This window comes from Delphinapterus leucas, chromosome 2 (assembly GCF_059928025.1).
Source record: "Delphinapterus leucas isolate spDelLeu-1000000601 "Yukka" chromosome 2, BTC_Dleu_Yukka2, whole genome shotgun sequence".
NCBI lineage: Eukaryota > Metazoa > Chordata > Mammalia > Artiodactyla > Monodontidae > Delphinapterus > Delphinapterus leucas.
This window is the reverse complement of record NC_143130.1, coordinates 77,907,550-77,924,822: the sequence shown is the minus strand read 5'-3', so window position 1 is coordinate 77,924,822 and position 17,273 is coordinate 77,907,550. Positions and strand designations below refer to the sequence as shown.

General features: G+C 39.0%; 1 non-coding gene across 1 annotated transcript; it reads right to left on the bottom strand.

Moving 5' to 3' along the window:
* Positions 1–618: 618 nt before the first annotated feature.
* LOC115802778 (U6 spliceosomal RNA) lies at positions 619–725 on the bottom strand. The gene has a single exon (XR_004023329.1). It is a non-coding gene; the product is annotated as a U6 spliceosomal RNA (small nuclear RNA).
* Positions 726–17,273: the final 16,548 nt, after the last annotated feature.

Genomic DNA, 17,273 nt, shown 5'->3' with positions numbered 1-17,273 from the left:
TAATAGTATCGTCATTAAGCAAAGTCGAAGACTTTTAGCTCCTTGTCGAGGGCTATAGATAATGTTCTGAGCCATATTCTCTGAGCTGTTTTGTAGATACTGAAACCCCCACCAGGTGGAAGACATTAACTACATGATGACCAAACTGTAGCCATGACATAAGCTGCCACAATTCCAAGAAGTGGCCTCAAGGAAATGGGAACAAACCGACCCTGGAACTGAAGATTAACGGTAGTTAAAACAATCAAACATGATGTTGATCAAACCGCCGCATGACTAATTTCAAGACGATCATCAGAGCAGACTATATCGTTCTACATGTAGCCACCTCTCTCCATCTATACACCCCTGAAACTCTCCTTTAAAAGCTCTTGCCCACTGGCCAGCAGCGGGGAATTGGTCTTTGGACATGAGTCCGCATTCTCTCCCAGTTGCCAGCCTCATAAATAAAGCAAACTTTCCTTTCGACCAACACCTGCCTCTTGAGTATTGGTTTTTGAGCAGTGAACAGCCTGACCTGAGTTTGGTAACATCCCAAAGTTTTATAAGATGCATCCACAGGTCTGTGTAAACCGAGCTACATGTGCTGGCCACTGTGATCACATATATTCTTGTTTTTTAAATATGGAATGCTTCAGGAATTTGCATGTCATCCTTGTGCAGGGGCCATACGAACCTTCTCTGTATTGTTCCAATTTTAGTATATGTGCTGCCGAAGCGAGCACATCACATATATTCTTAACTCTTCATGTACCTTGGGGAAGCTGTCAGGTGCCAGACTCCCTAAGTTGAGAGCTACCTTGAAAATGCATGGACTGGAGTGGTTAGGGAAAATGAAGGTAGGTATCCAGTCCATTTCTCATTCACTCATGAATTTGACGTTCCAACTTTTATTCTCCCGCTTAGTGCAACTCACTGGTATCACCACCAGAGGGAACAAGGTTAATGTTTGGAGAGAAAAGCAAGTAGACTTACATCACTACTCACAGCAGTGATAGATAACTTGCCTGTCAGAGGCTGATATCTAAATGTCAGCCACATGCTAGGTATTTTACAACATTATTTCTTTATTTTTAATGTCTTAAGTTTAAATTATATTATCTCTTTTTAAATAGAAAATATATTTACAAGTTTAAAAAATTTTAAAGTCCAAGAGAGTATAATGTGAAAACTCTCCCCTGCCACCTTTGTCCCTCAGCCTCTCAGCTACCTTTCCCACAGGCAACTAATGTTAGCAGTTTCCTGTGATATTTCACTTCATGGGTATGTAATGTTATCTGTTTCTTTAGAGCTAACTTATGCATATATATGTAAATGAATACATTCCTTCCCTACCCTTTTAAAGATAAATGGTAGTATGCTATACACACAAATGTGCACTTAATGATATATCTTAGAGACTGTTCCATATCAACACAAAAAGAGCTTCCCCAATCTTTTTTTATGATGTCATTGTATGCATATGCTGTAATTTATTCAATCAGTTCTTTATTTTTATTTTTTTTAATTATTTATTTTTTTAATTTTTGGTTGCATTGGGTCTTTGTTGCTGCACACGGGCTTTCTGTAGTTGTGTTGAGTGTGGGCTACTCTTTGTTGTGGTGTGCAGACTTCTCACTGCAGTGGCTTCTCTTGTTGTGGAGCACGGGCTCTAGGTGTGTGGGCTTCAGTGGTTGTGGCACATGGGCTTAGTTGCTCCGTGGCATGTTGGATCTTCCTGGACCAGGGATCGAACCCATGTCCCCTGCATTGGCAAGCGGATTCTTAACCATTGCCCCACTAGGGAAGTCCCAATCAGTTCTTTATTGATGGGCATTTAGGTTACTTAAAATCTTTTGTGATTACAAACAATGCTACAATGAATAAACCTGTAAATATACTATTTCTTAATAATGCAAGTTTACCTTCTGGAAAGAGTTGTCAGCAGTAACTTCATTTTGTACCTTAGAACTCCATCTTGTTAAACTGGGAACTCTGCTGACCTGACTCTGCTGACTTAAAAAAAAAAAAAAAAAAAAGGAAGCTATTTGCTGAGAAAGTAATCCCTGAGAACTGCGTAGAAATGTGCCTTTACTGAAACATCCTTGACAAGCCAATAAATTCTTACAGGAAAAAAAAATATTTATATATATATTTTATTTATATATATATATATATATATATATATATATGCCATCCAATCATAGTTCTTGGCAAACAACTTATGTAAACTAAATGTACTTCTCTATTTTCCTTTTAAGACCCCTACTTTTTGCTCCCCAGACAGGACATTTCATTATTCTGGTTGCTGTCAGAATCTGTGCTTCCAAATTGCAATTCTAAGACCCCAAATAAATGCATTTCTTTGTTTACAGTCTACCTCTTTTTCTGAGATGATAACCTGTAGGATACATTCTTAGAACCCGAATAACTGGGGCAAAGAGTCTACACACCCATAGGCTGTTTCCAACCGCATCACCATTTCACACACAGCAGGGCTCAGAGAAGTGACCCACTCAAGGACACAGAGTTATTAAACACTGGAGCCAGAATTCAAACGTGTTTTTTCCATATCTCCACATTGCTCTTTTACTGGCTGATTAGATTTTTCCTCAACAATAAATAATAACTGAGTATGTATATGTACAATGTGTGTGGTAAGTGCTTTATAGGATACAAAGGAGTAAAGACATGAATACTGTCCTCAAGGAGGTTATGATTGGGTAGTTTTAATAAAAAATTGGAAGGAAGTGGATGAAGCTATGGAATATAGATATACCCCTCACACCTATACTACACACACACACAACACACACATAGACACACACACACGTATATGTATGTGTATTGGGTGGGCCAAAAATTTCCTTTGGGTTTTTAAGTAAAAATAAAAGACACAATTTTCATTTTCACCAAGAACTTTATTGAACAACGTATTCACCCTTTTGTTCCACTACCTTCTGCCATTTTTCACGCAACTTCATAATTCCATCTTCCCAAAACTTTTTATCTTTTTTAGCAAAGAACTGTTCCAGGCGTCTTTTACAGTCTTCCAGGGAATTGAAATTTTTTCCATTTAGAAAATTCTGTAAAGACCGAAATAAATGGAAATCCGAAGGTGCAATGTCTGGTGAATACAGTGGATGAATCAGAACTTCCCAGCCAAGCTGTAAAAGTTTTTGCCTGGCCATCAAAGAAACATGCGGTCTTGCGTTATCCTGATGGAAGAGTATGAGTTTTCTGCTGACTAATTCCAGACGCTTTTCGTCGAGTGCTGCTTTCAGTTGGTCTAATTGGGAGCCGTATTTGTCGGAATTAATTGTTTGGTTTTCTGGAAGGAGCTCATAACAGAGGACTCCCTTCCAATCCCACCATATACAAAACATCACCTTCTTTGGATGAAGACCAGCCTTTGGTGTCGCTGGTGGTGGTTCATTTCACTTGCCCCACGATCTCTTCCATTCCACATTATGGTACAGCATCCATTGTTTTAAAACCGGAATGTTTTTCTTACATTTCAGTAGAGGATCACATGTGGAAATACGCTCAAGAAGGTTTTTTTTCCCGCTTAACTTATGTGGAAACCAAACATCAAAGCCATTAACATAACCAAGCTGCTGCAAATGATTTTCAGTGCTTGATTTGGATATTTTGAGTATGTCGGCTATCTCTCACGTGGAATAACGTTGATTGTTCTCAATTAATGTCTTCATTTGATCGCTATCAACTTCAACAGGTCTACCTGACCATGGAGCATCATCCAGCGAGAAATCTCCAGCACAAAACTGCACAAACCACTTTTTTTTTTGCGGTACGCGGGCCTCTCACTGTTGTGGCCTCTCTCGTTGCGGAGCACAGGCTCCGGACGCGCAGGCTCAGCGGCCATGGCTCACGGGCCCAGCCGCTCCGCGGCATGTGGGATCTTCCCGGACCGGGGCACGAACCCGTGTCCCCTGCATCAGCAGGCGGACTCTCAACCACTGCACCATCAGGAAGCCCACAAACCACTTTTGACACATTCGATCAGTCACAACACCTTCTCCATACACTGCACAAATCTTTTTTGTGTTTCAGTTGCATTTTTACTTTTCTTGAAATAATAAAGCATAATATGCCAAAAATGTTGCTTTTTCCTTCCATCTTCAATATTAAAATGGCTACACAAAAATTCACCAATTTTGATAAGTGTTTTTTTTTAATGCATGCTGATGTGACAGCTGTCACAGTACAACCTAACAAAATTGTTTCGAATGAAGTTAAAGACAACTAAGCGCTACTAGAGACACCTTACGGAAAAAACAGAATGAACCTTTTGGCCAACCCAATATATACCTATATATTTACACACATACACATACATATGTAATTTAAAGCAAATACTAATAATGGATGTGACTATTTAAGCAGTATTAAATCACCTCTGCTACAAGTCTGCTATCTCATTTATTCATTCCTTCATCAAAATGTATTGAGAACTTGCTGGATTTTTCGGTATACTCCTAAGTCTTAGGTCTTATTTGTAGATTTCTACCTTGGTCCTGATTCCCAGATCCTCATCTGCTGACCTCCTATTAGAGATGTTTCCCTTCAGACTAAAGTCTCATCTTGTCGTTGGCCTTCCTCGCATGAGACCGGAGCTCTGTTCTGAGCTCTAGGCCAGTGGCTGGAGCCCAGCTGTTTGTTGACAATGTTTCCAGAGGCTGAAACTTAAGTGTCCAGTCTCTGGCTTTCACCTAGCCCAGATCTGGAGTGCCAGGTCTAGAGCTTCCCTATTGTCCTGGCTCATTTTTAAAAAAATGGACACAGCCTTTATATGGATAGTAAGGTTTGAAAGATATAATATACGAATAGGAAGTTTCTCCAGTTACAAAGCGTTATACAAATGCTAATTTTTATCATGAAAGGATAGGGCCCCAGGTGTAAATTTAGGATGTTGTCAGCACAGAGGTGCTGGAACGTGGCTATGTATGTTCAGCCCAATGAAAACACAGGAGACCACTAACAAACATCCACCTCGTACGTGCAACGTTAAATAGAAACGAGGGCTCATAAATGCACCTTATTCAAAAGCATATGAGTACATCTGACAGGTGTACTTAAAGCTTACTTGAAGCTGTATAAAAAGTTTTTTTTAAAGTACAGAAAAGAAAAAGCAAAACTCTGACCAGAAGACACATAGTCTAGTAGACACTATTGGCTGCCTACCCAACGGCCCTTCCAACTTCCCCTATTTCTTGCTGGCAGAGCTGATTCTCATTTCAGAGGCTTAAATGTCAGAAAGGTAGTTTCCCAGCTTTCTTGCAGCTAGGGCATTGGCATGGGACCCAGGAAGTCTTGGCCAGTGGAGCTGAGGGGAGGTCTGCTGGTGAAGTTCTGTGAAGTTTTCCTCCCCGATAAAAAGAGAAACATTACCCTTTCTGCCTCTGAACATGGTTACTAACTTGATGTCTGGAGTAGCAGCAGCCACCTTGCTACAACGAGGGAATGAGCGTGAGGACGAGAGACAACGCATGGAAGAGACTGAGCATTAAGACGGAAAGAGCCTGAGTCATGGATGTCACTGTTGAGGGACTGAATTAACCTTCCCTGTAGGCTCCCTGCAGCCTCCACCTTTAGACACGTTTTATGTGAAATGGTAACTGATCTTTTATTTAAGCCACTTTCAGTTAGGTTTTGTATGCTTGCAGCTAAAATAATCCTATTTTTAAACATAATCTTTACATTATCTTAATTTGTTATTGTCCTGGGTATTTGTAAGACCAGTTTCATTCACCTACCATCTTTCTCTGATTGAGACTTTGGCTTGAGGAATAGCTACAGTGTAGTAGAGGTGTTAGCAGGTAATGAGATTATGTATATTATACACCTTAATTTTTACAAGCCAAGTTCAGCTGGTTCTCCCACTGCACAGGGTAATATTGATTCTGTTTTACAGATCTGCTAAGTAAGGTAGGGTGTGCTGTAGACACCTGCCCAGAGAGAGGGTGTTAAAATTGATATAGAGAATTGTATGTCTCTGATTCGGTTCTGCTGTTAAAATTTCTGATTTATGTAGTTAAAATTACATGCCAAAATACAATGACATGATTAAAGAATATCCTCTCCACTCAAAGCATGCTGCGAATTTTGTTTCAGTTAATTGGAGATACGTGTGTACGTCCAGGGTTTGCAAAGCCCCACTATTTATTTTCTTTTCACCTAAACTGACCCAGGAGATGTTTCTTTCAAGCTTTCATGCAAAAAGGTGAATTTAGTGTACATTTTCAGTGTTGTGTTCTATACGTTAAGCGCACAATGACCATAACTGCAAATTTACTCAAAATCTGATGAAGAATCTCGTTTTTTAGATACTTGCAAGGCTCTTGTTCTGTGATCTCAGGCCCATGCTACTAAGGGCTTTGCCTTTGCAAATGATAAGAATGTTGAACACATTTCATTTCAATGAATACAATTCAACATGAATCTCAAATTCTTTTAGTAAGAAGCCCTAGGACTAATCTATTTTAAAAGTTCTATTGTAGAAATTAGAAAGGAAGTGATTCAATTATAGTAGACTATTTTTCAGGAATATGATCAATGAGCAACAGGTAATGTATTAAAGAGAAAAGATAAACAGCATTTCCCAAATATGACTATTTCCCACATTTTAGAAGTAAAATGTAATCTTGCAGTGACTTGGAAGTACAAAACTAGATATTGTGGAAGCTAACTGAATTATAAATGAAGCAATTATGCTTTATAATATAATCTTACCAGTTTAAGGCTGGAAATTACCGAAGTGCACAAATACACATTAAAAAACAAAAATTGGGCTTCCCTGGTGGTGCAGTGGTTGAGAGTCCGCCTGCCGATGCAGGTGACAAGGGTTCGTGACCCGGTCCGGGAAGATCCCGCATGCCGCGGAGCAGCTGGGCCCGTGAGCCATGGCTGCTGAGCCTGCACGTCCGGAGCCTGTGCTCCGCAACGGGAGAGGCCACAGCAGTGAGAGGCCCGCGTACCGCAAAAAAAAAATAAAAAAAATTTTGCATTGCAGGGATTATATTCATTTTTAACAATTATAAAATACAGATAAAAAACAGATAAAAATATAAATAAACATAATCCCATTACTCAGAGATTACAATGTTTTGATATATATTCTTTGACCTCTCTCTTTGTGTCATGTATATTATGATGTACAGCTTCTAAAAAATGGGATATTATAGCTTACATATTGTATTATATACTGATTTTTTAGTTTGAAATCATTTCAAACTTACAAAATTTTGAAAGTGCAATACAAAGAACTCCCTAAACCCACCATCCAAACATCCTATTCAAGTTTTAGCAACTGTATGAATAAATGTTCTTTATACAAAAGGATCTAATCCAGAAATAGACATTGCTCTTAACTGTCAAGTCTTTTTAATATCCTTCATTGTGGGACAGTTCCTCAGTCCTAACTTGACTTTTATGACCTTGACATATGTGAAGATTACAGGTTAGTTGTTTTCTCAACTGTCCCTCTATTTGGTTTTGTCTGATGTCTCCTCATGATTAGATTCAGTTTATGAATCTTTGGCAGGAATATCACAAAGGAATGTTGTGCTCTCTTGCTGCGTTTTATAAGATGGCATACTATTTGATTTCTCCACTACTGGTGACGTTAACTTTTGTCACTGGTAATGTGTGGCAGGTTTTTCCCTATAAAATTACTTGTTTTTCCTTTGTAAGTAGTAAATATTTTGCATGGAGATACTCCGAGATGATATATATATCCCATTTTCCAACTAAATCTCTTCCACTAGTTTTAGCATTTCTTGATGTTTCTTAACGAAATTTATTATTACTATGATAGCTACCAAATGGTGATTTTCTAAATCCATTATTTCTTCTACACTTGTTAGTTGACATTCTACTAGAAAGAAGAGATTTTTCTTCATTCATTTATATCAGTGTGGATCCATGGATTTCTATTGTTTCCTATTACTATCTATTTCTATTACTGCCATTAATTATTCTGACCATGAAATTATCCCATATTTAGCCAACGGGAATCCCTGAAAGCTAGCTTCCATGTCCTAGTGACATGTCCATACTGTTCTTTGAGCACTGCCTTACTTTCTGGTACAAGATGTTCCAGGCATATTGTGTACTTCCCTGCTCTAGCCCTGAAATCAGCCATTGCTCCAAGAAGCCCTGCTTCTTCTTTGTGGAGGTTCTTTTTAATGGAGAGGTCTTTTAAGACTTAGGAAGTGGTGTGCTTATTGCTACTGGAAGGTTGATGCTCCCAGACACTCAGGGAAAGATACATTCTGTATAATACATATATATTTACATTTATATTTGGTTTTATGCTTATGCATAGTGAAAGCCATAAATTCACAATATCACCAATTCCAGTCCAATACTGCAGAGTTAATTCTAACCTTCCCTCTTTTCATATTTGTAACTCTCTTTTCTGACGGTGAGAAACCTCTTTCTCTTAATCCATCGCTCAATCTGCCAACCTCTGGCGGGTCAACTTGAGCCTTATCTTTAAAAAAATCTTAATATATTATCTTTCCAAGTCACTAAATAATTATCTACAAGGCCATTTTTAAAGGCTAAATGTTATTCCACTAAAGGTATACTTGACCATTTAGGTTGCTTCCCAGTAATGAATATTCTTTTATCTGAATCTTTATATGATCCATTATTATTTACTATTTCTAAAAGAGAAATTACTGGGTGAAAGGTAAACATATTTTTAAGGCTCTCAATTTACAGTGCCACATTTTATTTTATTAAATATATATTTTTTGGCTGCCCCATGCAGCACGTGGGATCCTAGCTCCCCGACTAGGGATGAAACCCATGTCCCCTGTGTTGGAAGCGTGGAGTCTTAACCACTGGTCCGCCAGGGAAGTCTCATAGTGCCACATTTTGAAGCTGAGTAAAACTGTGTGAAGTTGGATCCCACTTATCTGGAATTTATAATCACTCTTTCATGGGTTGGACTAAAACTGAACTCTGCAGTGGCTAAAAAAAGTGGCAATTACCTCATAAAATGAAAAATATGGAAGAAATATTTACTCAAGAGAGCAAATGGTTCTCAAACCCCTTACAAGCATCTATCTAGTAGCTACTTCCCGAATGTCAGATTTGTTCAAGCCACTTGCTGAGCACTACAGGTTACATAAGGTTGCATTAGATGCCAATTCCTTCCTTCAGAAGTGGCAAGGAAACCATTAAATTAGTGAATTAAAAATCCTTAATTTATTCATCAAAAGAAGCCCCTCTAGGACCTCTGTTTGGCAGGACTTCATTAAGGATTAATTTTCATTATTTAAAAAAATCTTTTAAAGGGCATTTTAAAAAAGTCTATAGTTGAGACTAATTCAGAACAGAATTTTCCTTTATATCCTGTAGTACATTTTTCTTATTAGAACATCATAGAGTACATTTTTTTTTTTTTTTTTTTTTGCGGTACGCGGGCCTCTCACTGTTGTGGCCTCTCCCGTTGCGGAGCACAGGCTCCGGACGCGCAGGCTCAGCGGCCATGGCTCACGGGCCCAGCCGCTCCGCGGCACGTGGGATCTTCCCGGACCGGGGCACGAACCCGTGTCCCCTGCATCAGCAGGCGGACTCTCAACCACTGCGCCACCAGGGAAGCCCCATAGAGTACATTTTTATTATCCCTATCCTTCAAACCCCCATCACGTCCCACTTAAATCCTATGCTCTACTTGCCTATAAGGTCATGCCAACCCCCCCATACAACACAAAAACGTATAAATACATACATAAAATTTAATTAATCTATCCAACAAAGTATGAACATTTCAGTGCTCAAAGTAAGACAGACCTAGAAAATAAACCCTAATTATACCAATGAATTACTTAGATATATACCACTTATACAGACAGACATCTCCCTAGATCTATTGGCCATTTTTATTAAAATGTTAACACTAAATGTAACATAAATCACACAAAACTATATATACATTACTTTACTAAATAAACACAACCTGCTATGGAGCTTAAAACCTTAAGCAACACACTGAAAATGCCTAGATGAGTTTATTAACTCTATAACCTTTCTATTAGTTTGTAATAGAATTACACACGCAAGTGTGTGCACCCCAGGGAGAATGCCCTCTAAATCATTAAGATTAAAAGGAGCAGGTATCAAGCACAGTAACAGTAGTAGCTCAAAATGCCATGCTTAACCACACCCCGACGGGAAACAGCAGGGATAAAAATTAAGCCATAAACGAAAGTCTCACTAAGTTATACTACCTAGGGTTGGTAAGTTTCGTGCCAGCCACCTCAGTCATACGATTGACCCAAATTAATAGGAAACCTGGGTAAAGCATGTTAAAGAGTAATAAAAAATAAAGTTAAATTCTAACTGAGCCATAAAAAGCCACAGCTAAAATAAAAATAAACTACAAAAATGACTTTAGTATTTCCTAATTACATGACAGCCAAGACCAACACTGGGATTAGATACCCCACTATGCTTAGCCCTAAACCCAAATAATTATAATAACAAAATTATTCACCAGAGTATTTACTGGCAGCAGCTTAAAACTTAAAGGACTTGGCGACGCTTCACGCCCCTCAAGAGGAGCCTGTTCTATAATCGATAAACCCCGATGAACCTCACCAAGCCTTGCTAATTCAGTCTATATACCGCCATCTTCAGCAAACCCTAAGAAGGAATAAAAGTAAGCATAAATATTACACATAAAAACTTTAGGGCAAGGGGTAACCTATGGGATGGGAAGAATATATTCTATTTCAAGAATATATTTCTCACACACGAAAGTTTCTATGAAAACTAAAAACCAAAGGAGGAGTTAGTAGTAAATTAAGAATAGAGTGCTTAGTTGAACAAGGCCATGAAGCACGCACACACCGTCCGTCACCCTCCTCAGGTATTATAACAACTTTCTATAACCTGTTAACAAACACCAACTCTATGAGAGGAGACAAGTCGTAACAAGGTAAGCATACTGGAAAGTGTGCTTGGATCAATCAAAGCATAGCTTAAATAAAAGCACCTCGTTTACACCTAGGGGATTTCATAATCTATGAATACTTTGAACAAATCTAGCTGAAACCTCCACAAATTTTACTAACACAAGCAAATTAAATAAATCATTCACTCAACATTTAAAGTACAGGAGACAGAAATTTAAAACCACCTTTGGGGCTTCTCTGATGGCGCAGTGGTTGGGAGTCCGCCTGCCGATGCAGGGGACACGGGTTCGCGCCCCAGTCCAGGAAGATCCCACATACTGCGGAGCGGCTGGGCCCCTGAGCCATGGCCGCTGAGCCTGCGCATCCGGAGCCTGTGCTCCGCAATGGGAGAGGCCACAACAGTGAGAGGCCCGCGTACCGCCAAAAACAAACAAACAAAAAAACCCCACTTTTGGCGCTATAGAGAAAGCACCGTAAGGGAATGATGAAAGAAGCATTACAAGTAATAAAAAGCCAAGTTTACCCCTTTTACCTTTTGCATAATGATTTAACTAGTAAACATTTAACAAAAAGAACTTACGCTAAATATCCCGAAACCAAATGAGCTACTTACGAACACTTTGTAGAACAAACTCATCTATGTAGCAAAGCAGTGTGAAGGTTTATAAGCAGAGGTGACAAGCCTAACGAGCCTGGTGACAGCTGGTTGTCCAAGAAAAGAATCTTAGTTCAACTTTAAAAATTAGCAAAAAATATTATAAACTTTAATGTATTTTTAAATGTTAATTTTAAAAGGTACACCATTTGGGACTTCCCTGGTGGTGCAGTGGTTAAGAATCCGCCTGCCAGTGCAAGGGAATCAGGTTCGAGCCCTGGTCTGGGAGGATCCTACATGCCGTGGAGCAACTAAGCCCAGGCACCACAACTACTGAGCCTGCACTCTAGAGCCCACGAGTCACAACTACTGAGCCCACGTGCTGCAACTACTGAGGCCCACGCGCCTGGAGCCTGTGCTCTGCAGCAAGAGAAGCCACCGCAATGAGAAGCCTGCACACCGCGACGAAGTGTAGGCCCCGCTCGCCGCAACTAGAGAAACCCCGCGTGCAGCAAAGAAGAGGTGATGCAGCCAAAAATAAATAAATAAGTAAATTTATTTATTTTAAAAAAAGTATACCTTTTTAGAAATGGATACAACTTTATCTAGAGAGTAAAAATAAACACCACCATATTGGCTTAAAAGCAGCCACCAACTAAGAAAGCATTCAAGCTCAGCAATAACTTTATCTTAATACCAACAATAAGCAAATCATCTCCTAGCTGGACTGGACTCATCTATTAACCAACAGAAGCAATTATGTTAGTATGAGTAACAAGAACTATTTCTCCTTGCATAAGCTTACATCAGTAACTGATATTATACTGCTAGTTAACAGCCAATAAACACATCTCCACATTAAATTATTAAGTATGCTGTTAATCCAACACAGGCATGCACCCAAGGGAAGATTAAAAAAAAGGAAAAGAAACTCGGCAAACATAAACCCCACCTGTTTACCAAAAACATCACCTCTGGCATAACTAGCATTAGAGCGACTGCCTGCCCAGTGACAACTGTTAAACAGCCACTGTATCCTGACTGTGCAGAGGTAGCATAATCATTTGTTCTCTAAATAAGGACTTGTACGAATGGGCACATGAGGGTTTTACTGTCTCTTACTTTTTGGGGGGGGTCTGCACTGCCCAGCATGTGGGATCCTAGTTCCCTGACCAGGGACTGAATCCACGTCCTCGGCAGTGAGACTGTATACAGAGTCCTAACCACTGGACAGCCAGGGAATTCTTACTTTCAGTCAGTGAGACTGACCTTCTTGTGAAGAGGTGGGAATAATAAGATAAGACGAGAAGACCCTATGGAGCTTTAATTAATTAACCCCAGAAACCTAACTAAACCACCAAAGGATAATAAAATTTTCACATGGGTTAACAATTTTGGTTGGGGTGACCTCGGAGAACAAAAAAGCCTCTGAATGATTAAAGTCTAGACTTACTAGTCAAAATGTACTATCACTTACTGATCCAAAAAATTGATCAACAGAACAAGTTATCCTAGGGATAACAGCGCAATCCTATTTTAGAGTTCATATCGACAATAGGGTTTACGACCTTGGTGTTGGATCAGCACGTCTCTGTGGTATAACCCACTATTAAAGGTTCGTTTGTTCAATGATTAAAGTCCTACATGATCTGAGTTCAGACTAGAACAATCCAGGTTGGTTTCTATCTATTATATATTTCTCCCAGTATGAAAGGACAGGAGAAATGAGGCCTATTTTTAAAAAGTGCCTTAAAACCAATTAATGATATAATATTAACTTAATTAATATATAGAAAATCTTACCCAGCAAGTTTTGTTAGAGGGGCAAGTCTGGTATTGCATAAAACTTAAACCTTTGTAACCAGAGTTTCAAATCCTCTCCCTGACAAAATGTTTATAATTAACATCTTAATACTCATTATTCCTATTCTTTTAGCCATGTGTTTACAGAATAATTGTGAATTCTTCTGTGCTTACAGAATTGTGAATCAAAATATCAAAAACTGATTTTTCAAATTCTAGGACAGTCTAGTCACTTGGTTTTTTTAGGGAACATGAACAGAGTATAGATACTTTCTTTGGCCTAGATGCAGAAATTGGCCTACATAAGGTACACTATACTAAAAATTCAGAGAGCAGACTCTGAAAGGGAGGTGCTGAATGATAATGTATTCACTGTTTTTACTGGACTGGGTACTCGCTACCCCTGGGACACTGAGATACGTGGGCAACACCCTGCCCTCAAGAAAGTGGAACACAAGAAGGTGAACAAGTTAATAAAACAAAGACCTACTCTCCCTGAATTAAGAAAATGAGAAATTATTTTTTTCATTCCCAAGTAGGCTCTCAGTCTGATAAATGAGGCAGTAGGCCAGGGAGATGAGAAAAGTCCCATGTTCTACCACAGGTCTTCCAAGGGCTGAAGTCACTGGCGAAGGGTTGGTTTATTTAATTATATTTGCCACAACATAAGCACGCAGTCACTCTGAGGTTAACATTCTTCTAGTACTTTTCTCTCCCTTCCCCTCCTTCATACTTTCTAAGAGTTTCTAATGAAGTATAGCTCTTAGATGCTCTCGTAGGCACATGACTCGGATCCATAAATCTCACTGATTCTTGGACCAGGGATAAGAAGATCCAATCCTTTGAAAAAGTCTTCTCATTTCTCCAATGAACAGCACTGGGTCCTGTTTCTGCTGGGATTCATTCATCATTCCCCCAAAAAATCTCTCACAGACGCTATCATATTCTCTGTTTCTCATGGGCTCTAATACTGGAACCACCCTCTCATCGTCCTTTGGGAAACTTTTAGAGGACTCGTATTTCTTTGAACGTTTAAAGGCAGATTTCTAGATTTTAAAGACTTAGTGGGATGGTGGCAAACTTATTTTAATCTGAGTGCCTGTAATGTTAGATTGAGGTTCTGAGCTTCATGTGAGCTCCATGGTAAAAGGATACTGTGTCTGATTGCTCACATGTGACAGACTTGGCAGAGAGTGGCTGCCCTCGTGCCATGTATTTCCCATCCATGACTTGGTAACCCCTTAATGCTGCTTCCAACCTTTTCTGGACTAAAGATAGGGCAACAATAATTCAATGTAACAGCCAGTGGCTCTAATTCTTTCTCTGATGCCTGTGTCACTTTGACCACCGCAGGATAGAGCTATGGTATGCTCAGTCCCCTGGAGAGCTCCTTCAACCAAACTCCCGCTTTCAAGTTCAATCTTAGGGAATCTCTCAGATTGTTCCTGAGGTCTCTTTTTCTGCAGGTGGACTTCACACAGTGGGGGCTGGAAGAGTGGGGAGGCGAGGATATCTACTTTCACATGATCTACACCAGACATTAACAGAGGAAAAATGTCCCATCACTGTCAATGGAATGAATATTCTATCAAAACGGCTCTTTCATTCTCCAGGATTGAGATTAACTTTACCTGCTGAACGTGGTAAAATTTATTTCAGTGGCCTATGACCACCATCTATCAGCATCTGACCCCAATCTATAAAAAACAATAAGCATGATCTTAAGGCACTCTTAGGGGCTGTCTAAGAGATGTATATTTGCTGACATACAACCTGACTGAAGCCAAACACCATTACCCCTGTGACTGATTGGAGGGCGGCTGTAACTGAACAGTTTTATTTCCCTCCAGCAGCTGAGCTCCCTGACCAGGCGAGCTGAGCTGACTCGGCATTTCAAGTCCTGTTACCAGCTCAATGGTTCTCTTGTAAAAAAAAAAAAAAAAAAAAAAAAAAAGCACCTCTTCATTTAGCCTCTCCATCTTGATCATTGCTGATGGGCTATCAATAATTTCAAGTTGGTTGAGCAGTTGGCTGAAGGTTAAATAAATTCTGCCGCCTGTTTGTACGATTGTACCCGAGTGGAAGGATTCCAATTTGAAGCAGTGTTCTTGCAAGTGCTCCTTGGAAATGTTTCTAGAGTCAAAAAAATTAAGAAATTCCTTATCGAAGGCCGCCATGCACTTGAAATGGAAACACAGTTAGGAGCCACAAGAATGCAGACATGAACGAAATGGGTTTTTCTCTATTTCAGATTTTCCTCAGAGTAATCTAGAAGCCAACGAACGCATGGAATTAATTATTAGCAGGGAAAATTCTCAGAACCCTAAAGTCCTTTTCTGGATACTGGTATTTGTTTTTTTAAAAAGGAACCAAATTATATTTTCAAAAGTTTGGCCAGCAGCAGTAAGTGGAGGAAGGTGTATCATGAACTGTAGTCTTACTATATAAGGTTTTCAATTGCCAAACAGTAAACTTTTAAAATACTTTATTCACATTCAGGACATGTTTTTTTAAAGTAAAATTTGGTTCTGTTCCCCCACCCCCCATATTACAAAAATAATATGCATTGATTATGGCATATGACAAAGTACAGTTAAGCAAAAAAAAAAAAAAAATCACCATTGGAGTTAACTTCTCAACATTTTATTGTGTATCTTTCTAGCTTTTTCCATATATACTTATAGTTTCTTCTTTTACTAAAATGTGATTTTACAGACTATAAAATATTGCAGCTGTTTTATATATCTAATTTTAAAAAAGCATGTAGATGTTGTTAAGGATATATTTTTAGCTCCTGGAAATTATTTAAACTGTTTATTTGGTGAGAGTTTATGCTGTGAGAACCTCACAATAGGTTCCCCAAGAAACTCTCAACTTCTGGGGTCTTTTCTATGATACCACATTTCTTGATCTGTAATTTTCTAATTTCTGACAATAAAAGTGCATCTTGTTTGCCTAAGTCATAACTATTCGATTTTAGATAAGCTTATGCAAATTTCCAAAGATTTTTTTTAAAGTTGCGATATTTGGGGCATTGCTTTACAAATAATAAAACCCTTCACTTCCTTTTGAGTAGTTTAGAAAGCACTTTTATGGACGTTTCATGTGATTCTCACACCCTGTGAGGTCTCCAGGATGATAGCACCCCCATTTTACACTTCAGTGGGCTTTGCACTGCCCCTTCTGCTTGTCACATATGAGGCTTTTCTACATAATGTGACTTACGCTATTTCCTATTCTCTGAAAATTCTGACATGGTAGAACTCAACTGTGATAAAACTTGGTCTTTCCACACTTTTCCTAGCTCTTTTAGGCACTTATCATTCCCTTACATTTGTAGTCATTGCCATGGAAAAGATGAAGGTTAAGTTGTCTAGAGAAAGTGAAGACTACACAGTGTATTATCTTGATTCCTATGGCTTTGCTCTGCCTTGTGATTAACTTACCATGTTTTGCTGAGTGACAGGGGAAGATAATAATAAAGTGGAAATGGACATGAGTTTTAGTGATTTAGAGAGCTGCTACTCAACGTGTGCTCTGTAGGCCAACAGTATTGGCATCATTTGGGAGCCTGTAAGAAATGCAACAATATCAGGAACCATCCCGACCTACTGACTCAGAATTTCACTTTAACAAGAGTCCCTGGTTATTTGCATATACATTAAAGTTTGAGAGGTGTCTTTCTAGAAGAATAGATTTCACAGGAAGAGTTAAAATGCTGAAGCTTAGTCATTTGTCACTGAGCATTTAAGTGATGTAATCTGACACAAAGACATTGAAGTTATTTTGATTTCTTTTTAAACAATCATCTCAAGGTATGGTACTGGCTTTTAAATTGTAAAAAGTGGCTTCTGGATGAATGGATAAAGAAGAGGTGGTACACACACACACACACACACACACACACACACACACACACACACACACACTGGAATATTACTCAGCCA